This window comes from Otolemur garnettii, unplaced genomic scaffold (genome assembly GCF_000181295.1).
Source record: "Otolemur garnettii isolate 467f Iridium unplaced genomic scaffold, OtoGar3 scaffold00023, whole genome shotgun sequence".
NCBI lineage: Eukaryota > Metazoa > Chordata > Mammalia > Primates > Galagidae > Otolemur > Otolemur garnettii.
This window is the reverse complement of record NW_003852418.1, coordinates 323,381-350,224: the sequence shown is the minus strand read 5'-3', so window position 1 is coordinate 350,224 and position 26,844 is coordinate 323,381. Positions and strand designations below refer to the sequence as shown.

Genomic DNA, 26,844 nt, shown 5'->3' with positions numbered 1-26,844 from the left:
CACTAGAGGTAATCAAAGACAGGAAAATGGATTCTTGGCTCATGTGTCATGGAGGGATAGGGCAAGTCAGGGCTGGACGTTGAAGGCCCTTCCTACATCAAAGAATGTATGTGCCTTCTTGAGAAGGAGCAAGAGAAAAAGACACAGCCCCTGGCCTCTAAACTCTTAAACTAATCAAGAAGACTGCTCCCCCCTGGGGCATTCAAAAGAAGCATAACAGGACCTTTAAGGCCAAGATAAGGGGACCTAAGCCTTGGTTTGTGTGGTGGTTGGTTCTGACTGTACAAATGACGTGTGTGCGTGTGTGTGTGTGTGTGTGTGTGTGTGTGTGTAGAGGTGGGCAGGTTGCAACTAAAAGCTAGCATGCTGGAACACACTCCTGTGACTGAATCCCAGTCTTGCCACCCCCGTGGGGAACCCTGTGCCTCAGCTGCTTCTCTGTTAATCAGGGATAACAATCCCCATGTCACAGGGCCTTGGGACCATCCATGAGAAAAGTACACAGAACGTGCTTAGGAATGTGGCTAGTCCTCAACAAAATGGCAATGTTTTATCATTCAGCATGTATTCTTTGGGAACTCCAGGAACTAAAAAAAAGAAAAGAAATGCCTCATAATCCTGCCCCTACAAGAGAACCGCCTGGGCATGACAGCGTGTCTCCTTCCAGTATCACAGGAACACACAACTGTAAACAAAACTGGGATCAGTCTAGCGCCCTTGACTGTGAGTTCCCTGTGGGCAAGTCCTGTCTGGATCCATGTCTACATCCCCAGAGACCAGGATAGGCCTGGCACCTGCCAGATGCTCTGGAAATAGTTACAGACAAAAGACCAAGTGAGCACTGATGTGTCATTTGCACCTTGTTTGGTTCCTGGAATGCCACATTGTAGAGACCAAATATCATTCCTTGACACTCCAATACTCTTAGAGATCTGACCTTGGACTAGGCCCTGCTCTAAGCACTTTGCAAACAGTGACTCATCACATCCTCATGATAATCTAGGAGGTAGACACTAATGATTTCTTTATTTTACAAATGAGGCAACTGAGGCACAGAGAGGTTGAGGAACTTGCCTGAGGTGGCACAGCATGGGTGAGAGTGTAAAAGAAAGGGGAACAGGAAACCACACTGGATGTGTGAATCAGGAATTAGGGCCTGCTCCTGGGGTCCAGTGGGGGAACTCTTGGCCCCATCTCCTACCCTTGGGACCTCCCTCTCCTGTGGAGCAGCCAGACGCCCTTGGTAGAGGGAGTGAGCAGAGAAGGCAGCCGAGCTCTGCTCCTGCAGAAAGCACTAGATTTCAGGCTGTGCTTGGGGAAGGATGATCCACTTAGGACGGGGGCAAGTCTCAGCAGGCTGCTGCCCTGTGCTGTGTGACCTTGGCAGAGAGGGCCCTCCTCACAGGGGCAGATCCCCTGTCTGCAGGCTTCCTGATTTGGGGCCCAAATGCCCAGTCACCATGAGTCTCCCACTGAAGAAGGCCCAAACTCCCCACATCTCTTCCTCCACTGCAGCTTCCAAAGTAGAGATAGATCTTTGCGGGGGGTCCAAGGGAAGCAGTGGGGACCCTGCACTGGGGGTGCCTGAGGTTTCCCAGGGAAGATGGCCCCTTCCTCTGAGGAGTCACCCCAGGCAGCCAGCCTGCACTATCACTCCCTAGGAGAGGTGCCAGGATGCAGCTTCCCACATGCCCCCGCGATGTCCTGAGTACTACATGCTCCCCAGGGCCCAGCTGACCAAGCATCTCCCCAGGCCTGCATCCCACCCCCACCTCTGCACACACACTCCTCCCAGTCATTCACCAGATATTTGCAGAGCACCTCCTATGTGCCAAGCCCTGTGCTAGGCCCTAACCAGGTGGAGCCCTGGGTATGGTATCTCCTACCCGCACATATCTCCATTCTCTCTGGCCAAGGCCTTGGACACAGCAGTGGTGGCCCACTCCAGCCCATCCTCCTCTTACTGCCAGAGGCATCTCTGTAAACCACACAGACAACTGGGGGCCTCCCCTACTTAAAATTCTCCACAGAAAACCTGTAACAGTCTATGTGTTCATCAGAGGGGACTGTTAAATAAATGATGCTGCGGTCACAGAGTGGAAAGCTGAGCAGCTATTAAAAAGGCCAGGAAGGCTAGGCTTGGTGGCACATGCCTCATCCCAACACTTTGGGAGGCTAAGGCAGGAGAATCTGGTTTTGTGGCCAGATCCTGGCCTGAGGCCAGGAATTCAAAACCAGCCTGGGCAACACAGCAAGACCTTGTCTCTACCAAAAAAAAAAAAAAAAAAAAGTTTTAATTGGTTAGGTGTGGTTATATGCTGCTATAGTCCTAGCTACTCAGGAGGCTGGGGCAGGAGGATCGCTTGAGCCCAGGAGTTTGAGATTTACAGTGAACTATGCACCACTGCACTCCAGCTTGAGCAACAGAGCAAGACTTGAGAACCTGTCTTTACAAAAAAATGTGAAAAAAAAAAAAAAGAACAAGAGCTCAGTGTGACCTGAGAAGATGCTCACCATACACTGTTAAGTGAAAAGAGAAAGAGGGCAGATAAGAATCTTCACTGGACAGCCTGCGGCCTCAGTTTCCTCATCTGAAAAATGGAAACAATGATGCTACCTACGTCACAGGGTTGGTGGGGGAATAAATGACGAGCATGGAATGGACTTAGTGCGGTACCTGGCCTGTAGCAAATATGAACCAGTATATTTCTGTAACAAAAATGGGTTTCCACATGCATGTGTACATTAACACATGCACACATACTCTGGATGCTTCCAGAAAGTTCTGGAAGGATTCTAAATTCTTCACAATGTTTTATCCAAAAGGTATGGGATAAGGAGAGGAAAATCCCTTTTTTACTTTATATCCTGTGTCAACTGACATTTAGAAATCACTTTGTCTGGCTTGGCGCCTATTGCTCAGCAGCTAGGCCCCAGCCACATACACAGGAGCCGGCGGGTTCAAATCCAGCCTGGGCCCGCCAAGCAACAATGACAACTACAACCAAAAAATAGCCAGGTGTTGTGGCGGGTGCCTATAGTCCCAGCTACTTGAGAGGCTGAGGCAAGAGAATCACTTAAGCCTAAGAGTTTGCAGTTGTTGTGAGCTGTGACGCCACAGCACTCTACCAAGGGCGACAGCTTGAGACTCTGTCTCAAAAAAAAAAGAAACTACTTTGTCATGATTTTTTTTTAAATGGAGATTTTTTTTAAATATTCAAGAGCTTCCTCTCGCTCCCCTGTAGATCAGGCCTAAACCCCACCCCTGAGTCCACCCGGTCCTGCAGTTGCTGCTGCCACCCTCTCCCATGGCCTCTCCCAGCTCCCCCATGACCTGACTGACCAAAAGCACTACACTCACTCTCACCTCCTGGTCACAGATGCCCACAACAAGCTGTTGTTCAGACACAATACAACAGCCCCTTCCTTCCCAACCCTAAGGAACATCACCTTCACTTCTAAGGGTCAAGGGGAGGCCAAGGTGCTCAGGTGGCGAGAGAGAGGACACCAGGCGAGCCTGAGTTCAAGTCCTGCTTCTACTTTACTAGGTGAATCTTCTTGAGCAAGTCATTTGGCCCCTCTTTCCTCCCTTTGAAAATGGAAATAAGAATGTGCCTAATATCTGGAAAATTCAAGAGCAAGTCCATGTGCCAGGAAAAGAATAAATGCTCACTCAACAGCACTGTGTTATTTACTGTTGTGACCATCACTGTGGAGAGTAAGAGGAGGCAGTAGTGGGTGGCAGGACCTTGGAGGCCACGCACTAAGCTGGGAGGCTGGGTGCCGCGGCTCGCACCTATAACCCTAGCACTGTGGGAGGCAGAGATGGGTGGATTGCTTGCGCTCAGGAGTTTGAGACCAACCTGAGCAAGAACGAGACCCCATTTCTACTAAAAATAGAAAAACTAGCCAAGCTGTGTGGCGGGCATCAGCTACTTGGGAGGCTGAGGCAAGAGGATCACTTGAGCCCAAGAGTTTGTGTTTGCTGTGAGCTATGATGATGCCACTACATTCTACCCAGGGTGACAAAGGAGAGGAAATGTAAACAAGATTTTTAAAAAATATCCAAATATGTTTAAAATATTTAAAAAAAATAAAAAGGAGCACAAAGTGGGGTACTTTACATGTAGTTCATTGTCAACCGCCCTGACAGCACCATGAAGCAGGGACTAGAATTACACCCACTTCACAGATGGGACCAAAGTTCAGAGGAGCTGGAACCCTGCCTGAGACCACACAGCAAGTGATTGCAGCAGAGCTTGGCTGCTCACAGTTCAGGGCAGTGCTGGACACACCCTTGCTGTCCTACTCACCATGCGCAAGACAACACAGGGGACAAAGGGCAACCTCTCACATCACCACTTGTGTCTCTGGACCCTCCAGGGAAGCAGAAGCACCAGGAGGGGTAAAATAAATAAATAAATAAATACATGCCTGGAACCAGAAAGCTGGGCTCAGAGGCCAGCTCACCACTACCCAGCCATGCCTCAGCTCACCCCTCTAAAGTGGGAAGTGGTGTGATTGCCGCTGCATAATTGGCTTATTGTGAGGAAAACAGGAGGTGGTATTTGTAAAGTGCCTGGGCACACAGGAAGTACTCCACAAATATTAGCTATTATTATCATTTCTATGGGAGACTTTCAGACCCTGGCCTTTGTTTCTAATCACTCTCACAATTAGGCAAAAGCCTGCAAAAATCCTACCATCTGCCCCACCTTGTGCTTGGCCCAGGAAGGATTGTCTGGTAGACTTGATTGGGAGCCAGGGTCTAAAAAGCCACTTCACGGTGAAAGAGTCCAGAAAAAACAGGCATGTTGCAAGGGACTCAATGTGTGTTCTCCCCAAATTCTTATGTTGAAGCCCTAGTCCCCAATATGATGGTATTGGGAGGTGGGCCTTTAGGAGATAATTAGGTTTCAATGCAGTCATGAGGATAGACTCCCCGTGATAGTTTAGTGCCCTTAAAAGAAAAGGAGACCAGATCCCTCTCTTCCTGCTGTGTGAGGAGGCAGCAAGAAGGCGGCCTTCCACAGACCAGGAAGAGAGCCCTCACCAGACACTCAATCTGCCAGCACCTTATCTCAGACTCTCCGGCCTCCAGAATTGTGAGAAATAAATGTTCATTTTTTAAGCCACCTAGTCTGTGGTATTTCATCAAAGATGCTTGAACGGACTAGGGCACATGTTCACTAGTTAACCTCAGTCTGAGATGCCTGCCTATGCAATTAGCTTAGAAAATGAAGTGGAAGAAATAAAATGATATTAGAAAAGAGAAGATAAGAGTCTCATCATTTGCAGATGGTATGGACGTAGATCTGGGAAATCCAAGAAAATCCACTGCAAAACTATTAAAATACATTCTGTCCTTCCATTTTTAGAGCTTTCCAATTTCACTTTTTTGTGGTTTAAATATGATTGATTTGGAATTTATTGGCATAAGGAGTGAGATTGAAATCCAACTTGAAGCTTTAAAGCAAATTAAAGTGGCAGGGAATTGAGTTAATATTCAAAAAGCAATAACATATCTATATACCAATAGCAGTTAGCAAATAAAATGAAAGAAAGCTTAGCATTATTAAAACATCAATTATTCTGAATCAAACTAAAAGTTGAATGGGATCTCAATAAAAGCCCCAACAGGAATTTTTTTTTTTTTAACTAGCCAACTTGATTTTTAAATTGATTAAAGCATATGGGTAAGAATAAAATGCTAAAAGGAACGGTAAAGAAGGAAAAATAGTACAAACAGTGTAATTAAAACTAGGTGATATCAGCATATAAATAGATCAATGGAACAGAAGAGAGCATCCAAAAACTGTCCCCAAACACAGAGAAATTTAATATACAATGAAGGTGCCATTTCACATTAATGATAGAAAAGGTGAACTATTTTTAAGATAGAGTTGGGACCAACAGTCTGACAGCAGAAAACAAATCAAGTTGGACCTCAATGTCATTCCTTCTGCCAATAAATTCCAAACCAATCAGGCCAGGTGCCATAGCTCATGCCTGTAATCCTAGCACTCTGGAGAGGCTGAGGCAGGTGGATTGCTTGAGCTCAAGAATTCCAGACCAACTTGTGCAAGAGCAAGACCCCATCTCTACTAAAAATAGAAAAATTAGTTGGGTGTCATGGTGGGTACCTATAATCCCAACTACTTTAGGAGGCTGAGGCAGGAGAATCACCTGAACCCAAGAGTTTGAGGTGGTTGTGAGCTATGACGCCACAGCACTCTAAGGAGGATGACAAAGTGAGGGTCTGTCTCAAAAAAAAAAAAAATTCCAAATCAATCATATTTAACCCACAAAAAAAGTGAAACTAAAGCTCCAAAAATGGAAGGCCAGAATATATTTTCTAATCTCAGAATGGGAAAAGCATTCCTAAACATAACACAAAACCTAGAAATCATGTTCAAAATGATAAAACAATGTACAATAAAAAAATCTATAATGTCTGTGTGGCTGAATAAACGCCATATACAAATTCAAGAGACAAACAGCAAATTAAGAAAAATATTGCACTCCCACAAAAGAAAAATGACCACCAATAGTTTACAGACAAAGCAAGCCAAATGGCTCTTAACCACATGACGCTCAACCTCACTCATATGATAAATGCAAATTAAAACTACACAAGCTACTCAGTGACAGCAGAATACACATTCTTCTCCAGGACAGACCATATGCTACACCATAAAACAAGCCTCAATAAATTTAAATGGAGTGCAATCATACAAAGCATGTTTCCAACCATGAGAGAATAAAATAAGAAATCAATAACAGAGAAATCTGGGAAATCACAAAGATGTAAAAATTGAACAACACAGTCCTCAGGAACCAATGAACTAAAGAATAAATCACCAAAAAAATTAGAAAGTACTTTGAGATAAATGAAAATGAGAAGATATCAAAATGTATGGATACAGTAAAAGAGAACTTCAAGGGAAATTTATAGCTGCAAATGCCTAGATTAAGAAAGAAGAGAGATCTGAAATTAACACCATCACCCTCTACCTTCAGACAGTGGCAAAAGAACATTGGCAAGTAATTGGAAAGAAACAAAGATTAGAGCAGGGTGGTGCTTGTGGCTAAGACGAGCAGGGTGCCAGCCCCATATGCCAGAGGTGATGGGCTCAAACCCAGCCCCGGCCAAAAACTGCAAAAAAAAAATAAAATGTCTTTAAAAAATTAAAAAAAAAAAAAAGAAAAGAAAAGATTAGAGCAGAAACTGATAAAATAGAAGATTTTTTTTAATGGAGAAAAAACAAAGCCAAAAGTTGATTATTTAAAAAGATAACCAAAATTAACAAACCTTTACCTAACTGAACAAGGGAAGACGCGAGAAGACAAATTACTAAGATCAGGAAGACATTACTACTAACTTTAAAGAAATGAAGATTATAAGAGACTATTATGAACAACTCCATGCCAAAAAATTCAATTAACTTACACAAAATGAGCAGATCTTGGAAGAACACAAACTACCAAAACTGCGAAGAAATAGAAAATCTGAATATCTGAATAAATCTAAAACAAGTAAAGAGATTGAACTGGTAATTTTAAAACTTTTCACACATACAAAAAAGAGCCCAGGCCCAGATAGCTTCACTGGTGAATTTTGCAAGACATTTAAAGAATTAATACCAATTCTTCACTAGAGAACACTTCCCAACTCAATCTATAAAGCCAGTATTACCCTGATGTCATAACCACATAAAGACATAAGAAAACTACAATGTCTCTTATAAATATGGATATAAAAACTCTCCTACAAAATACCTTGAAAACCGGATCCAACAACATATGCAAGGAATTATACGCCATGACCAGGTGAGATTTGTCTCAGGAATACCATGTTGGCTTAGCTCCTGAAAATCAATTAATGTAATATACCATACTGATAGAATAAAGGACAAAAGCCACAGAACAATCTCAATACCTTCAGAAAAAGCATTTGACAAAATCCAATGCCCCTTCCTGTTAAAATCACTCAATAGAAGGAAATTTCCTCAACCTGAGAAAGGGTAGCTATGAAAAGCCCACAGCTACTTTATGCTTAATGGTAAAAGAAGAGATGCTTCTCCCTAAAATCAGGAATGCCACAAAGAGGTCCATTCCCACCATTTCTACTCAAGTTTGTGCTGGGGGATCTAGCCAGATCAATTAGGGAAAAAAATGATATGTAAAGTATCCTGATTAGAAAGGAAGAAGCAAAACTATCTCTATTTGCAGATAACACGATCTTATGTATAAAAAATCCTAAGAATTCTACCCCAAAAATGCTAACTCTAATAAAGGAGTTCAAAAAGCTTGCAAAGTACAAGATCAATATATAAAAATAAATTGTATTGCTATACACTAGGAATGAGCAATCCAAAAATAAAATTAAGAAAACAACAGCCAGGGCTCAGTGCCCGTAGCACAGTGGTTAAGGCGCCAACCACATACACCGAGGCTGGTGGGTTGGAAACCTGGCCTGGGCCAGCTAAACAACAATGACAACTGCAACAAAAAATGGCCAGCATTGTGGTGGGCGCCTGTGGTCCCAGCTGCTTGGGAGGCTGAGCTAAGAGAATTGCTTGGCTCGGCCCCTGTGGCTCAAGTGGCTAAGGTGCCGGCCACATACACCTAAGGTGGCGGGTTTGAATCCAGCCCGGGCTGCCAAACAACAATCACGGCTGCAACCAAAAAAAAATAGCCAGGCGTTGTGGCGGGCGCCTGTGGTCCCAGCTACTTGGGAGGCTGAGACAGGAGACTCGCTTGAGCCCAGGAGTTGGAAGTTGCTGTGAGCTATGGTGCCATGGCACTCTGCCCAGGGGGATAGCTTGAGGCTCTGTCTCAAAAAAAAAAAAAAAAAAGAGAATCACTTAAGCCCAGGAGTTTGAGGTTGCTATGAGCTGTTGACACCATGGCACTCTACGAAGGGCAACATAGTGAGGCTCTGTCTCCAGAAAAAAAAAAGAAAGAAAGAAAAATAAAATAAATAATCCAAAATAAAATTAAGAAAACAACAGCCAAGCACAGTGGCTCATACCCATAATCCCAGCACTTTGTGAGGCCAAGGCAGGAGGATCACTTCAGCCCAGAAGTTCAAGACCAGCCTGGGCAACATAGAGAGACCCCCATCTCTACAAGAGATAAAACAATTAACTGGGGGTGGTATTGCACACCCAGGTATTGCACACTCAGCTACTTAAGAGGCTGAGACAGGAGGATCACTTGCGCCCAGAAGTTTGAGGTTACAGTGAGCTGTGATCACACCACTGCACTCCAACCTAGACAATAAAGCAAGACTTATCTCAAAAAAATAAAAAAGAAAAGAAAAAATACACACACACATATTAATATATATTATATATAATTACACATATATAGAGAGAAAGAAATGAATCAATTTCATAACCTTGGATAACAAAGATTTCTTAGATCTGACTCCTCCTAGAGCACAAGCAACAAAAGGAAAAACCAAAAAGGACCAAAAACCAAAAGGACAAACCAGACTTCATCAGAATTATAACTGCAAAGGACACCAACATGGAAGTAAAAAGAAAACCCACAGAATGGGAGAAAATGTTCGCAAATCATATATCTGATGTGCAATATATTTGATATTTAGATGATACAAGAATCTCCTCCAACTCAACAACAAAAAGGACAAACAACCCAATTTTAAAATGGGCAACAGACCTGAATAAACCCATTTCCAAAGAAAATACACAAATGGCTAATAAGCACATGAAAAGATGCTCAACATCATTAGTCATTAGGGGAATGCAAATGAAAACCACAGTGAGACACCACTTTACACTCCCTACCAAGGCCAGAATCAAAAAGACAAGTGTTGGCAAGGATGTGGAGAAACTGGAACCTCCACACATTGCTCGTAGAAATGTAAAATGATGCAGCTGCTTTGGAAAACAGTTTGGCTAGTTTTGCAAAAGGTTAAACAGAGAGTTACCATATGATCCAGCAATTCCGCTCCTAGGTATTTACTCAAGAGAAATGAAAGCACATGTCCACATAAAAACTCGCAAATGGCCATAGCAGCATTACTCATAATAGCCAAAAAGCAGAAACAACAAATGTCCATCAGCTAAAGAATGGATAAATTAAAATATGGTATGTTTATATAATAGAATATTATTTGGCAAGAAAAAGGAATGATGTATTGTTACATGTGAATCTTGAAAACATTATGCTAAGTGAGAAAAGCCAGTCATAAAACAACCACATAGTGTGTGATTCCATTTATGTGAAGTGTGTGGAGTATGCAAATGTACAGAAACAGAAACTTGTTCATTGTTGCCTAGGCCTGGGGAAGGAAAGTTTAGGGGGAAGTAGGGAATGACTGTCATTTGTACCCAGTTTCTTTTTGGAGTAATGAAAATGTTCTAAAATAAACTGTGGTGATGGTTACACAATCTGTGAATATACCAAAACCCACTAATTGTAAACTTTTTTTTTTTTTGGAGAAAGTCTCAAGCTGTCGCTCTTGGTAGAGTGCCGTGGAGTCACAGCTCACAGCAACCTCAAACTCCTGGGCTTAAGTGCTTCTCTTGCCTCAGCCTCCCAAGTAGCTGGGACTACAGGCACCTGCCACAACGCCCAGCTATTTTTTATTTTTTTGGTTGTAGTTGTCGTCGTTGTTTGGCAGGCCTGGGCTGGATTTGAACCCGTCAGCTCCGGTGTATGTGGCTGGCACCCTAGAGGCTGAGCTACAAATGCTGAGCCTGAATTGTAAACTTTAAATGAGTGAATTTTATAGAATGTAAATGTCATTGCAATAAAGTTGTGATATATTAAAAAAAAATCAAATTATGGGGGCAGCACCTGTGGCTCAGAGGAGTAAGGCTCCAGCCCCATATGCCAGAGGTGGTGGGTTCAAACCCAACCCCAGCCAAAAACTGCAAAAAAAAAAAAAAATCAAATTGTATCCGAGGCCACTGTTCTCCTATCAGAATGGCAAATTGCCCATGGATGGAGCTAGAGAATGTCCTTCTGAGCAAAGTATCACAAGAATGGAAGAAAAAGTATCCAATGTACACACCCCTATTATAAAACTAATTTATACCTTTTATATGTAAGCTATAACCTAATAACAGCCTAAGAATATGGAGAGGGGGGAGGGAGAAGGAGGGGGATTGGGGTGGAGGGAGGGGGATTGGAGGGATCACTTCTGAGGTTTATCTTACAAGGGTACAAGTGAATCTTTCTAAGAGCAGAATGTGAACGTTTTAAAATAATAACTAAGAAAATGACACAAAGGCTATGTTAACCAGTTTGATGGAAGTGTTTCGGATTGTGTGTGAAAACCCCACACTGTACCCCAGAAGTGCATTAATGTACATAGTTACCATTCCATTAAAAAAAAAAAAAAAAAAAGAATGGCAAATTGGCACCTATCAGATTTGTCACAAAATTCACAAACATTCTGTGTTGGTGAGAGGGAGGAAAATCAGAAGCTGTGGTTTACAACAGCACAACGTCTCTAAAAGACAAAATTACAACTGCACACACCCGCTCACCCTGAATATGGGATTAACACTAGAGGAATCCTCACACACGAAGACTAAGCATAGGATTAAAGACATGCCCTGCAGAACCGACTAACTAGCAAAAGACTGGAAATAATCACAATACAGTTGTGATACATTAAATGTCTTTTATTAATTAAATGAAGCCTCACCTCCATCCTTGCAGTGGAATACTACATAACCATGAAAAAGAAAGCCATGGTACAAACGGATCTCTGAGAGTCAGCTCAAGAGCAGGGTAGATGCTGTGGCTGTCATGTTTTTAAAAATATCTTTTGCTTTGCAAACGTTTAATTTTCAGTCAAACACAGAAGTTAAAAATATCAATATGGAGCATACTTTGAAAATTTGTTTAGAAAAACATGCTTATCCATGCCTGGATCTCCCCGGAAGGATAACACCAGAAATTCTTGGAAGTGATTACCCCTGGAAAAGAGACCTGGGTGGGAGAGACTTGCTTTTCTCGGTCTCCTTTTACACTGTTTGAATTGTTTTTACTCTGTGTGTATGTGTTAACATTTTTTCCTTTCCTTTTGAAGAAAAACACAGGCTTACCTGGTTTCAAATTCTGGCTCTGGCTCTCATAGCTGGGCAAGTTACTTCACTTTTCTGGCCTTTGTGTTCTGTTCTGTAAAAAGAAGAAGAATAGTAATAACTACCTTGCAAGGTTGTTGTTGAGGATTAAATGAGACAGGGCAAGCACAAGTCCTTGTTGGTTATTTATCTGTTACTGGGGCACTGAGGTGGATTGTAGCAGGTACCACCAAACCGCCTCAGACCAGGCGTTCAGAGAACCAGAGATCCCCTCTGGCTGGGAGAAACTGGGAAATGCTTCCTGGAGAGGCAGCATTTGAGAAAGGCTTCAAGGACAAGAGGCATTTCCACAAATCAGCTTAGCTGAGCACCTCTTATGCCCTACACTGCAAAGAAAGACAGTCAAAAGCCAAATAGCAGGGCCAGCCTAGAGAGGACTTACAGAAGGTACAGGGACAGTGACAACAAGGAGCTGGGACAAAGCTTTACCCAGGTCCCAGTGCTCATAGAACAGACCCAGGAAACGGAGGCTCAAAGGAGAGGGACTGCCCACGATCACACTGCTGGTTCTCAACTTCTGAAAATAACTTAACTCAAGCTCTCTCTTTGTTCCATAGAGCCAAAGAAGAAAAACAGGAGCCCTCCTGACATGCACCCACCAGAAGATAGACATAGGTGCTGAATAAACTAGGGGCCCCACAAAGAGGAGGGACACTTGGACCTCAGAATAACAACAGCTCCTGTGCGTGGCAGAAGCTAAGAAGTGCGCTATAGACGTGTGAGCCCAGGTAAAGCTGCCCCAGTCCTCTGTGGTTAGCCCCATTTTGCAGATGAGGAAACTGAGGAGGAAACTGAGGTCTGGCTCCTTGCCTAATGTCTCATAGCTCATAAAGACAGTGTCTGAAGGCAAACCTGGATTGTCTGAGCTCTCAGTCTCTTCCCTAAGCCCCATCCCCTAAAGGAGGCACCAACAGGGCCTCTATCAGCAATCGCACCCTCCTGGAAGGGCCCAAGGTGGAAACTGCTCTCAGCCAGTGCAGGAATGTCTCCTGATAAGAGTGGCCCAAGGGTGGAGGGAGAGTGGATAGTGGAATCTGCTGGGAATGCAAAGGGGATGGAGGGAGGAGGCAGTGGGTAGGGACCATTGGCAGCCATCCTGCTTCTGGAGAGAGAAGAGCAGAAGGCGCCTCAGCCTAGCACTCTGGGAGGCAGATACAGGTAGATTGCTTGAGCTCCACAATTCAAGACCAGCCTGAGCAAGAGCAAGACCCCCATCTCTAAAACATAGCTGGGCCTTGTGGCGGGTGCCTGCAGTCCCAGCTACTCGGGAGGCTGATGCAAGTGAGCCCAGGTATTTGAGGTTGCTGTGAGCTATGACACCACTGCACTCTACCTAGGGCCACAAAGTGAAACTCTGTCTCAAAAAAAAAAAAAAAAAAAGGCTGCCTCAGACACCTGCTCCAACCGGCAGGTGGGGGCATTGTGGTTGAGTGGGGCCCTGGACAAGTCGACCAAAGCTTCCTTTGGAAACACAGAGAAGCCTATAGTCATCCTGGAGTAGTTGCAAAGGCAAATGAGCTAATGTGTGTAAAGCCCTGGGCACTCAGGCCATGCTTGTTAAGCAGGAGCCCTTACACCACTGCTAGTATTATCATTCTCATTGTCATAGTCAGCTCTCTAGTTCTCACTAGGACTCTGCTACACAGTGACAATCACCCCCCTCTCCAGAGGAGGGGACAGAGGGAGGCTCAGAGAACGTAAGTCAGATGCCTGGGCCATCGTCCAAGACAGTAGAGGACCAGCGGAGGCCCCCAGCTCTTCTGGCCCCAGGCCACTGTTGGCACCTCTCCCTCAGCCCACTGGTTCCAGCTGGGTTCTTACAGGAAGTCCTTACACCAAGGACAAAGCAGACCCCAGTCTTAGCCAGCCCATTTTGTAAAAGGGGAGATGGAGCCCCAGAGAGGGAGAGTGGTTGGCCCAAGGCCACACAGCAGGCCAGGAATAGGGCAGGGAACAGGCCCCAAGTCGCCAGACTCTAAAGACCTTTCTCCCCTACCCCCTTAGCCTCTGAACTGAGACTGGCTAGTGTCAGTTTGGGCCAAGGAGACTCAGAAGGACCATTCTGGAGTGAGTGTGTGACCCCCTGGGGACCCTCAAGGCTGGGTCCCTACCTGATGCCACATACTCCTCACAACCATACACCAGCACCAGCCCCATCCACAGAGGGGGAAGCTGAGGCTGGAACGGGCATGAGAGGGCACCAGTCCAACCTGTCCATTTTGCAGATGGGAACTGTGTCCCTTGGGGCCCAATGCCCTCTTTCTGCCTCCTCTGTGGCCTCCCACGTCAGAGTGGAAGCTGCCCATGGGCAGGGATCTTCACCTCATTCCTCTTTTTGTCCTCCACACTATCAAAAGAATTACCTGCTCACCTGGGTATTTTTCTACGAAAGTAAGAATGTAGAAAGGACAACCTCAGAATGAGAATCTGAGTAATGACAGTAGTAATAGCTACTGTAGTATTTATTTAGCACTTACTCTGCGCCCTTGTTACCTGACTATACAAACGAAGAAACTAAAGCATGGACAGGTTAGATGATGTGCTAAGATCCTACTTCTTAGAAACTGAGTGACAAGTCCCCATGGCTTTGTGTGTTTCCCCAGTGGGAGCTGCCACCCAGAGCTATGGGGAAAGGCCCAAGGGAGTCTGGGGTCAAGCTCTTCTTGGCAGAGTCCAGGGCCAACTCAGCCCCTTCCCAGACCCCACTGTTGTCAGCTACTCCTGTACAGACTAGGGGTAGATGTGATGTGCTCACCAGGGTGTGGAGACTCACGTTTTCCCCCCCAGCTTCTCCCCACTATGCCTTCCTGCCTGGGGTTCACACCACCCCTCCAACACTCTCAGCAGCTCTAGTGCAGGCTGTTACCAAACTCATTTTACATATGAGGACACAGGGGCTCCAGGAGGCTGCTGCAGCCAGAGAATAAACAGCCAGGGTGCAACCCAGATCCTAGTGACACCAAAGCCTCTCCCCCAGTGCATCTTCAGGGAGCACAGGACAGGCAGCCTGGAGGGGACAGAGCTGCCAAGGCCCTTGGCCCAGGTATGAGGAGACTCAGGGGAGTTTCCAAGAGGGTCTGTTCAGCAACTCAAATCAGGAAGGCCTGAAAAACTGAGGGGGCCCATGAAGGTTCTCTCAGGCCCCTGGGGCTGGAGATGTCGGGGCGCAGAGTCCCCATCCCGCAGTGATCCTTGCTGAGCACAGTGATCTCCAGCTCCTAAGGGCTGCAAAGGCAAGAGGAAAAACCTAAACATGGTGGGGTTCCTGGAGGTGGGGGCAGCTCAGCTGAGATCTAAAGTCTAAACAGTTGTGAAGAAAGGGTGGCAGACGGGACTGCCTTGGCAAAGGCCTACAGGGGACCTTAGACAAAGGGGCCAGGTTGGTTTGAGTCACACGGCCTCAGTTTCCTCAGCAGCAAAATGGGGGAAATACAGGCACATAGAAAGTGGTACCCCTTTCCCCATACATCTCCCCCACCCCCTCGACCCTCCTGCCCATGGGGCTAGTGAGATTGGCAGAATTGGGAGTTTTATTGACCCCTTGCACCTCAACTTCTAGCCCAGAGCCCTCTACCAGAGGGTGGGCAGGACAGCCACAAGGCCAGAAGGCACACCTCAACCTCAGGAGGCCCGGGGGCTATCCTCTTTCACAATTAAGGCTGAGGCTCAGAGAGGAGGGCTGCCCAGCCCAGAGGCACACAGCAAGGCTGAGGTCTGCCCTTGAGGAAGGGTGTAGGCAGGGGGCACTGGCACCAGGCCCAAGAGCACTGGGCTAAAGAGGAGCTGGAAGAAGAGACACTGACCCCAAAGGGCCCCCACACCCCTCACGGCCCAGGGAGGCTGAGGAAACTGAGGCTGTGTGACTTAAACCAACTGGGCCCCTTTGTCTAAGGTCCCCCTGTAGGCCTTTGCCAAGGCAGTCCCATCTGCCACCCTCTTTTCACAACTGCCTAGACTTTGAACCTGCTGCTAAGGGCTAACCACCTAGGGGCTGATGGGAAGGCCTCCATCAGAATTTCTGTGGGGCTTTGGGCAAGTCACACCCCCAACCTGGGCTTCAGCATCCGTGCCTGTACCCAAAGGGCCGGGCATATCAAGGATCACTCAGCAGACCCCCCAGTATCAGGAGGTGGCAAGTTTTGCTTTCTCCCAGCCTAAGGTCACCTCTTCCAGAGCTCCCAGCTACCCCATCCCTGCTGGCTGATGGGCCCTGGGGGGACAGGCGCCAGCCGGCCCCTGCCCACGGCACCTGCTGTTCCCTGCCAGCAGCTCTGGCTGCATCTCTGCTCGGGGAACACACAGTGCCACTCCTCCCCGCCTACGACTGTTCAGTGCCTCCCTCCAGGGACACTGGTGGGCAGGAGCACACAGTGGCCAGGCCCCTCCACATAATCCACCCTGGCTGTGTGACCACAGGACCAGCCTCTCTTTACTCACTCATGAAATGGGGTCTCTGGTAGATCTCTGAGCCTGAGGTGGGGGCAGTGGCCAGCAACATAGTCCAAACCCTTATCACTCCTGCCTGCATTTTTTTTTTTTTTTTTGCAGTTTTTGACCAGGGCCAGGTTTGAACCCACCACCTCCAGTATATGGGGCCAGCACCCTACTCCTTTGAGCCACAGGCACCATCCACTCCTGCCTGCTCTTCACAAGACCAAGGCCAAACTCGGAGGGGGGACCTGCTGCAAGCTCCGCCTCCCTCTCCCTTAGCCCTCCCTTAACTCTATCCTCAGCCTCCAAGCCTCTGCGCATTACCAACCATCCCTCCCTAACTCCTCCTAAGAACGCCAGTGCACCCTTCGGGCGTGACCTCAGGCAGTACCTGACCTTGCTGGCCACCCAGGCTGACAGAGGTACCCCTCTTTTCTAGGCTCACACAACCCCCATCACATAGGGATTAAGAGCTGGATTGCCAGACTCAACCTTGCTCTGGTTGTTCCTCACTGTGTGACCTTGGGAAAGTTACTTCACTTCTCTGTGCCTATAGAGATAAACATAATAATCTATTTGAAAGGGTTGTTGTGAGGATTAAATGAATTCATATAGGTGAAGGGCTCAGGACAAGGCCCAGACCCCAGCCAAGTGTTCCCTAAGTGTTCACCATCAATCAAATAGCAATAGCTATTACCTGTTGAGCACCTACTATGTGCCAGGTCCTGTGCTCAGCATCTTACCCGAATTACCGCACAAGGGCATGAGAAGCAGGGCTATTAGGAACCTCGCTTTATGTGGCAAGAGGAGGGAGGCCCAGAGGCATCACTTCACCATCTAAATATATCTAAGAAGGAGGGTTTTTTGCCAATATTGTGAAATTATTGTTGGCTGAATACAGTGGTTCACACCTGTAATCCTAGCACTTTGGGAGGCCAAGGTGGGAGGATCCCTTACAGGTAGGAGTTCAAGACCAGCCTGGGCAACTTAGTGAGACCCTGTCTCCACAAATATAAGTAATTAATTAATTTAAAAGAAATTATTTAGCTGGGTGTCATGGCAGGCACCTGTAGTCCCAGCTACTCGGGAGGCTGAGACAAGAGGATTGCCTTAGCCCAAGAGCTAGAGGTTGCTGTGAGCTATGACGCCATAGCACTCTACTGAGGGTGACAAAGTGACACTCTGTCTCTAAAAAAAAAAAAAGGTGGCACCTGTGGTTCAAGGAGTAGGGTGCCGGCCCCATATACTGGAGGTGGCAGGTTCAAATCTGACCCTGTCCTAAAAAAAAAAGAATCATTAATTTCTTTCAGATGGATTATGGTTTTGTGGCTACTTTTTAAAAACACAAGTCCTTGTCTTTTGGAAATATATAATGAGGCATTTACACGTGAAAGATGGCACTTGGGATTTGCTTTAAAGTGACACAGGAGAGGGGTGGGATAGAACAGGTACGGAGGGGGTGGGACAGGCCATGGGCAGGTAGTGTTTGGAGCCAGGGATGGCTTCAGGAGATTTCATTATATTAATATGCCTCCAGAAAAGAGAGTGGAAAAAGGGAGATTAAATTAAATAACTCAAAAATAATAATAATAATAAGTATGCTTGATCCCTCCCCCCTCCAACAACCATGATCACCCCCACACCACAGTCCTAATGCAGCACTCAGATCATCCATCTCCCCATCACTCACACTGCCATGTTTGCTCTCCACACAGCAGCCGGGTGTGTCCAGATCCCTCCTGTGACCCCCATCTCACTCTGAGCCCAAAACCAATGTTTTTAGAATGGTCGAGAGGCACCCCCCTCACTCTGGCCCCTTAGTCCTTCTGCCCTCATCTCCCACTATTCTCCCCCTCCCTCACTCTGTGCCTCTGGCCTCCTTAATGTTCCAACACTGCAGGCCTGCCCTGGCCTCAGGGTCTTTGCATGGCCTCTTTCTCCCCTGCCTTGGTGTGAGCTCCCTCCCAGGCCACGGTCTAATTGCAGCCCAGCCTCCGCTACTGGTAGCACCTCAACTCATTCCTTCTTGAGCCTGCATTCAGGGCACTTGTCACCTTCTTATAGATCACGTGTGTAGTTTCCTTTTTTGTTGTGCTTTTCTTTCTCCCCTCTAGAATGTGAGCTCTGCAAAAGTAGGGATTTTTGTCTGGTTGGTTATTTGCCACATCTGCACCTCATATTGTCTGGCACATAGTAGTTCTCAGTAAATACTTGTTGGGAGGATGAATGGATGAATGGATGGGCCCCACAGGAAGCAGAGGTGGCAGGCCTCAGCCCCAGGCCTGTCTAGCCCCAACCACTGCGCCTTCCTGCCACCTGCCTGACTCGTCTCTGTGGCAGAGCCTCTGACCACCAACTTACACAGGGCACCATGCAAGTCTGAGATAGCTGCAGGCCTGAGCCCCACCCAACCGGAACTCTGGTCCCAGAGGATGTTTGCTAAGTGAGCAAGGAATGAGTGAGGAGTGAGCAAGAGGCCATCCTCGGGCCAGACAGGTCTGGTCCCGTGTTCCTGGTGTGAACATGCTCAGGGCCGGCATGGCCTCAAACCGGCTCTGCCAGTGGGGCCAGGCGGAGCAACTACAGGCTCAGGCTGGCACTGGCAGAGATGGAGGGGTGCTTCTGGAGACGGGACCTGCAGCCAGGGAGGGCAAAAGCTCAGCCAGGGGGATGCAGTGCTGCCACTAACACCCTGTCCCAGACCCAGCTGCTCTTGTGCTTCCTCATAGGCAGGAAGGGGGTCCCCTTTCAGACCCCAGCCCCAACCTGCATTGTAGGGGACAGGACCCCTTCCCACTAAGACTCATGCAAGAAGCCCCAGAGGGAAGGGTAAGGCCGGGAAGTGGGTGGTGCCTGAGCAGGGCCAGGGGAGCTGAGCTCTAGGGCTGGGTGGCAGGTGACATGGTACAAAAACCCCACTCTATTTTAAGTTGTTGTGTGGCCTTGTACAAATCCAGGTGCCCTCCATTTCCCCACATGGAAACTGGTATTGGCCATGGATCCCAGGACCTTCAATGCCAAGGTGTGGAGTTATCTGGAAGAAGCCACTCAGCACTTCCGGCCCTGCCCCAAAGCCCTGCCCTGAGGTGGACATGGCCAGTGCCTGAGCTCCCCACAAAAACAATAATCAAAATGCCTGTTGACTACTGAACCCATACTGTGTGCCCAGCATTGGGGTCTGCACTTTGCACTCACTGCTTTATGTGGTCCTCCCCAAGAGTGCTGTAAGTTAGAGACCATTACTGTGTCCATCTCACAATAGAGGAAACTAAAGGCCAAAAATGGCCTTGGAGTCCAGGCCTCCTAACCTCACCCCAGGGGCACACTGGGCAGCTTCCAACTCCTCAAGAGAGTCCAGGTACGATGCCAGGCACACTCTGAAGTTGTTAGCTAAGATTTAGGAAAAAGGGTCTGTATTTCCCAAATCCATGGGCTCCATAGCCCCTGAGAGGCCAAGGTCCAGTCCTACTGTGTAACCCAGGCCATGGTGTACCATCCTCAGCCTCAGTTTTCCCATCTGTGGAATGGGTAAGATTCCACTGGCTTTACCTAGGGGATACCCTGTGTTTGGAAGCTGTAGAAACTAGAGGACTCTGTCCAGCCCTCAGGGCAAGGCAGGGAAGCTGCTCAGCCTGTGTGTCTCCACCTAGTTGTGAGAGGGAGAAAACTGGGACCAGACACTGTCTAGGAAGGGACACTGTCCCTCACCACCAGCTGCCCAAGGGAGGAAGGATGATTCTGCTTACCCTGCTACCACCCTCATGTAATCCAGTCCCAAACTCTATCAGTCTCAGCTCCACACACACCCCAAGTCCACTTCCCCAGCCTCCTCTTCTGGGGCTTGCCGGTTCTAGGCAGAAGGCCTTCCTGAAATGCCAACTGGAAGCCTCCAGTCCTGCTAACACACTTCATAGTCCCCAACTCCTAAAACAAAGGGCAAAGTCCTCACAGGGGCCTCCCAGGCCCTAGAGCGACCTACAAGCTCCTCCCGCTTCACTCCTGCTCCATCCACACAGGCCCTGGGCAGCTTCCTGTCTCCCCAAGAACCCAGCATGCTCCTGCCTCAGGGCCTTTGCATTGCTGTTCCCTCTGCCCAGAACACACTTCCGCCTGACATCCACACCCCTCCCTCCCTCACCTCCTTCAGGTCTTCAGGAACCCTGGGGACTATGAGGTGTGTGGGCAGGGCTGAAGGCTTCAGATTGCTCAGACAGGTGTTTAAAGGGCAACACATCTAACCACTCTGCTGTTTCTTTGAGTTTCAGTTCAAAAGCCACCTCCTCATGGAAGGCTTCCCTCGTTTCCCAGCCCAAGTGAGGACCTTCAACTTCTCCTTCCTAGCATAAACCACAGCTCTAAAGACATAGCTCAGTATGAGTACATGCCTCAGGAGGACAGGGGCCACTTCTGTCTTTCCCATAGCTGATCTCTCTGTAGTGGGTATAGTACTCAAAACAGTGAACAGTTGGGATGCTTGGGTACCATCAGGCCAGAACAGACACTGGCCAAAAGTACACAGCCTAGCATGGGGGAAGCACTTAGATGGATGGATGGATGGATGGATGGATGGATGGATGGATGGATAAGTGAGCAGGGCACCCACAGTGGGCTTGAGACTTAGAAAATGGCCCAGAGGAAGAAAGGGTCTGCCTGAGCTCACCAACAAGCCTGGCCTCTTCCCCTGCACAACCCGATTTTTGTTTCCCATCTTCTCTGTCTGAGGAAGCTCCTTCTCCCTTGGGGAAATGAATGAAGAGGAGGGGCAGGCGACCCATACTGCCCGAGAAGGGGGGCTCCCACGCTCCATCCGTCCCACCACAAAGCCGCTTTGTCCTCCATGCTGGGAGCCCAGGGCCGACCGGAAACCACCCTCCACAGCCCAGCAGGTCCCAGCACCCCAGCCAGCTGGGGCAACAGCTCTGATGCCAGATCCCAGAGGTAGGTACCATGGTGGGCACAACCCTCCAAAGTCTCACTTAATCCTCTCTGGAGCCCTAGGATGGAGGCTCTAGGGTGTCCCCCAACTTTGGAGGTGGGGAAACTGAGGCTCAGAAAGATAAAGTCACTTGGCCAAGGTCACCAAGCCAGCAGATAACAAAACTAGAATTCAAAGCCAGGCCCATCTGGCGCCAGAGGCAGCAGCCACAGCTCTCAAATGACCCTGTCTAGAGTTTGGACTCTCCAGGTTCCAGAGGGTAGAGGGGTCTTTAAAGAGGCATGAGCCAGTAGCCATAGCCACACCTGGCCCTTCACCTAAGTCAGGAAACATTGCCTGGGTGAAGTTACTGAACCAGAACAGGAGGCCCGGCACTGAATCCATCTCTCCCTGCGGGTGTCTGGAGGAAAGGATGGACAGACAGGCTGACCAGGAGGCAGAGGCCCCCACCCTTCACCTCACTACTCCCTTGTCTATCCCAGACCTGGCCATTTGCCTGACCAGCACCCCCCTTTCCTCCAGGCCCATAGGTTCCCAGTGCAGCCACCAGGGGCACCTCACCAAACCCACAATACCCCTGGGCCAGGCACTAGCCCAGAAGCCCCTCCTCACTGCCCAGGGGCAGGCATCCTAGGCTCTCCACCGACTGGTGCCAGCCATCCCCTCAAGTCATGACTCCATAGCTCCTTGGGGCTCCAACATGAAGACCTGCTTACCCTGTACCTTCAGGCCCTTGTTCAGGCTCTGCCCTGACCCCCATCCTCCTGGTGAGTCAGAGTACCTCTTCCTCCATGAGGTCCTCCCTGGCCCACTCCCTCCAACACCCCAGACCGGCCCCTACCTTCTGTCCCAGGTGAGGAGGTTTGAACCCCATCTTTAAGTCCCTGCCTCTGTGGGCTGCTTTACTTGACAACGGTGACTGAGCACCTGTACCAGGTCTGGTCCTCCTTCTTGTCCTCCCTCTGCACCTGCAGCAGGAGGCCAACCACAACACAAGCTGCTCCCATCAGCCCCAGGGTAAAGCCTGGGCCCCTTGGTGAGGGTCTGAGGCCCCTGCCTAATCAACCACCAAGCCACCTTCTAATCTATGACCTGCAGCCCTCCCCCTCAAGCTACTCGACATGTTATTTCCTACCTCCACACCTTTGCGCACAGGGTCCCTTCCTGGCATGACCTCGCCCTTCTTTTTTTCTCATGAGCTCTTGCTCACCCTCTAAGACCCAGCCACGTGGAACCTCCTCTAGGAAGCTCTCTGGATTGTGCTGGGCTGCCACAATACACATGGCTCCTACCCTGTGGTAGGGGAAGGACCAAAGTCTCTATCTGGCTTCCCCAGAGTAGAAGCTGTTCCCAGAGTGCATTCTTGGGGTCCCCAGCACCCATCACAAGGCCCAGATATCACCAGCGGGTAACAGAGTCCAGCTGCCAACTCCTTGCCCAGGTGCAGAGCCTAGGTACATCTCCCAGTGGCAACACTGGATCCTACTTTGCCCGCAACGGCCACAGATCTAAGGTGTGGGCGGAGTGGGTGGAGGGGGGAGCTCTCTGCAAATGGCCAACTGGTAACCAAACCCACGTTGTTTCTAAAACTAGGGCACAGGAAAGAAACGGGAACAGCAGAATTGTCCCCAAATAGAACTATGGCTCATCTGGTTCTGGGGCCTTTGGGAACACCTGGTGAGGGTGGGGGTAGGGAGGACAGGCGGTTGCTCCCAAAGGCTTCAAAGGGAAATCTGAAGTATGGGGGGCAGGGGTCAGCATCACCCCATGACAGCAGTCAGCATGCTGACACCCTGCCCACTTCACTCAGGGCGGGTACAAACCCTGGGGATCGGGGGCCTCTCCCACTTAACCCGCCTTGGTACGGGGTACTCCCTAAACTATCCTAGCGTTTGCTCACACGGTCCTCTGCCTAAGATGCTGCTTCCCTTTCCTGCCACTCAGCACTCTGCCCCTCTTACAGCAGTGACTGTTGACAGTTAACCATGACACTTTCTTTTTTTTTTTTGCAGTTTTTGGCCGGGGCTGGGGTTTGAACCCACTACCTCCAGCATATGGGGCTGGTGCCTTACTCCTTTGAGCCACAGGCGTCACCCATTAACCATGACACTTTCTTTCTTTGTTTGTTTTTTTTTTTTTTTTGTGGCTGGGGCCAGGTTTCAACCCACCACCTCCAGTATATGGGGCCGGCGCCCTACTCCTTGAGCCACGGGCACTGCCCTAACCATGACACTTTCTTTCTTTTCCTTGCTTGCATTTTTTCTTTTAACAGATCCAATGAGAACAAGACACTTTCTATAATCCCAGCACAGACAGGCATATGGGAAGAATGAGCTCATCAGTAGCCCTAGGAGGAAAAGATTCCTGCCCACAGGTGAGGAAATCAAGGTTCAGAAAGAGAAGCCACTGCCCTGGGCACACAGCAGAGGTGGCAGGTAGACCCAGGGATGTGGTGGTACCCGTGTGCTGGCGGCCACAAGGCACCAGGAAGACCTGGTGGGGCCTGATTCAGCCTTCTAACCAGGCCCAGCCTTGGGGACTTGGCACCCCTCAGGAACAAAATCCACAGGACACAGCCATACCCACCCTGGCAGAACAAGAGGCTCATCTGCCCTCCCCGGGCTTCACCCTTGCCTAGAGTGGTTGCTCAGAGACTGAGAAGCCATACAGGTGGGATGTGATAAAACTGTCTCCCTTACCCTATGCATAAACCCATTGCACAGATGAGAAGACTGAATCCTAGAAAGGAACAGGGACCTTCTCCTTGCAGCCATTTTTTGAGTGCTGCTTTCAGGCCAGGCCTGGACTAAATGCTTAATGGAAACGATGGCACAGAGTCCTCACCACAACCCACTGACGTGGACACAATTACTATCTTCATTTCCCAGATAGGGAAATTGAGCCTTGGCGAGGGGGAGCAACTTGCCTATAGTCCCAGAGCAAGTACGTAGACAGGAGGCTTTGACCCAGTCTAAAGGCAAGAAAGTGGGATTTTGATTCAGTCCATGCTCAGGCTTTAGGCCTCAGTTTCCCCATCTGGACCATGGGGTGTACCCTAAGAGCCTTTCGACTGTGGCACTCCATTGTGGTCTGGTGGATGCTATTTCCTTTCTCTCAGTTTTCCCATCTGGATAATGGGGTTGTCTTTCCCTTCCTCCCAAGGTTAACACAGATTATAATAAAATAACAACTAACAATCATCAAATGCTTACTACATGCTAGCATTGCACACAATACCTCACTTGATCTTTGGAATAAGCCAAAGGTGTGGGTACTGCCACTAGGCCCATTTTTAAGATGGGGAAACTGAGGCACAGAGAGGCTAAACTGGCTCCCTAAAGTCATACAACTAGTGGGTGACAGCATTTGAGGGTAGAGAAGTCTGCTGGTTTTCATGCTGCCCCAGGAGGAACCGTGAAGAGGGCTGGAAGAGTGGCCACGGTTCCAAGGGGAGGCAGAGAAAGCTTGGCCCGGATGAGGCGGAGGAGGCCCACAGTGCAGGAGGCCTGGGTTCAAATCCATGCACTGGACCACCTTGGGCAAGTCCCCTTGTTTCTTTGAGTTTCTCCTTTGGTGAAATGGAGCCAGGACTGCTACCTTGCAGAGATGCTGAGGATGGAGCAGACCATTTGCCTGACACTGAATAAGGGCTCAACTATGCGGTGAAGGAATGGGCGACTACAGATGGATCCCCAAGGGCTGGCCCACCCGGCTCATTGTTCCTTCAGGATGCTCCATTCAGAAAGGGAAGAAAAGTGGGTATAACCTGCCTCTTCTCTGATTCTTAGAAGGAACCCTCCAAGCACTGCCCCTTCAGGGCTCTGTGACCTCAAACAAACACTTTACTCCTCTGAACTTCCAAATCCTTTTTTGAGAGTAAATTGAGGCTTTCATGGGGCCTGGGGAAAGAGGTTTCTGCCTGGGGAAACTGGGTTTCAATGGGGCCCAGTTCCATCTGCTGAAGCAGAAAGAGTACTAGCCTGAGGCTGACTTGAGGCCACAGTTTCCTCAGCTGCCAAATGAAGATTACTGTGGCCATTCTGACTCTCTCAGCCCTGCTGCAGAAGCTCAGAGGTGACTGTGGAAAGTTCTTTGGGAACTGTAAAGTTCTGTGCCCTTGGGAGTGGTGATTATCATTGTATTCCCTTAGAGGCAAAAGAATCCTCTAGGTAGAACATGCTGGAACCATGAGGAAGGGGAGTGCAGAGGAGAGCAGCCTGGGCTTGGGGAGGGAAAGGAAGGGTGGCTGATAAAAGTTTTCTGGAGCCAGAGGCATCTTGGCCCCTGGAAGGTACTGGGAAGGAGGGCAGGCTAGGCAGTGGGGCCTGCAGCAGCAAGGGAACCCAGGGAAGCGGGAAGATGGCCAGTGGCTCAGAAAGGCTACACTGTTACCTTTTGACAGGAAAATGGTTGAGAGCAGGGTAGCAGCAGGAAGAGCTCGGGCCCAGACCACCTGTACCCCCACCTTGCTGCAGAGCCTGGGCTCAGGGAGCCTGCCTCTCTTAGCCTCTGCTGCCCCTCAGCCCAAGCGGGCAAGGACACAAAGTACCCAGTGCTCAAATGGCAGCCTCCTTTGAAGAGATGGGCCCATTTGGTGAGAGCACCTCAAATCCCAGGTTGGGATTACACCAGGGTACCAGGAAGGTCATGTGAGAACAAGGGCTAAGGCAAGAACTGGGTTCAGGGAGGCCGGATGGAGCTGGCTACTTCCAGTCAATCCAGCCACCAAGCCTCTGTCTCCAGGTAACCTTCCCCCACTCCCTGCCCCATAGGACAGGCCAACCACAGACAAAGGTGGCCAGTCACAGCCCAGAATTCCAGCCTCACCAGGGAATTACCTTCATAATCCCAGGCACTCATAAACATCAAGCACTTCCTGAGTGTGGGCCCCAAGTGTTCCCAACCACTTGACACACATTGGCTCGTCCAATCCTCATGCCACCCCGTCATCCCTACTTTACAAATGGGGAAAGTGAGGCTTTGCACAGTCATTTTCCCACAAATATACACAACAAACAAGTGGCAAAGCCAGGATTCAAACCCCAAACCAACTGGCTCCAAAGGTCTTGCCACTTCCACTACCTTTTATGCCACAAGCATCCACAAGCTTGGTACTCCAGGTCCGAGTGGAGGTCCATCAGCCAGAGCTGGACCCCCAAGAGTCAGGGTCACCTGTTCTCAGTACCATATCCACCCAGTAACCTGGGAAAGAACTCAGCCTGGGTCTATACTGGGTACACACTCAGTAGGAATCACATACCTACAAATCATTCAGAAGCCAGAACTCTAGGCTCACATTTCACCTTACTGGGTGCCTGTGGCCTCAGGCCTTAGCTGCTGTGAGCCTCT

General features: G+C 48.7%; 1 protein-coding gene across 1 annotated transcript in view; it reads right to left on the bottom strand.

Moving 5' to 3' along the window:
* SRC (SRC proto-oncogene, non-receptor tyrosine kinase) overlaps positions 1 to 12,113 on the bottom strand; it is a 34,528-nt gene extending 22,415 nt beyond the window's left edge. The window contains exon 1 of the mRNA XM_012803976.2: positions 12,090 to 12,113. The gene's annotated coding sequence lies outside the window, so the exon portion shown is untranslated. The remainder of the gene's footprint in view (positions 1 to 12,089) is intronic.
* Positions 12,114 to 26,844: the final 14,731 nt, after the last annotated feature.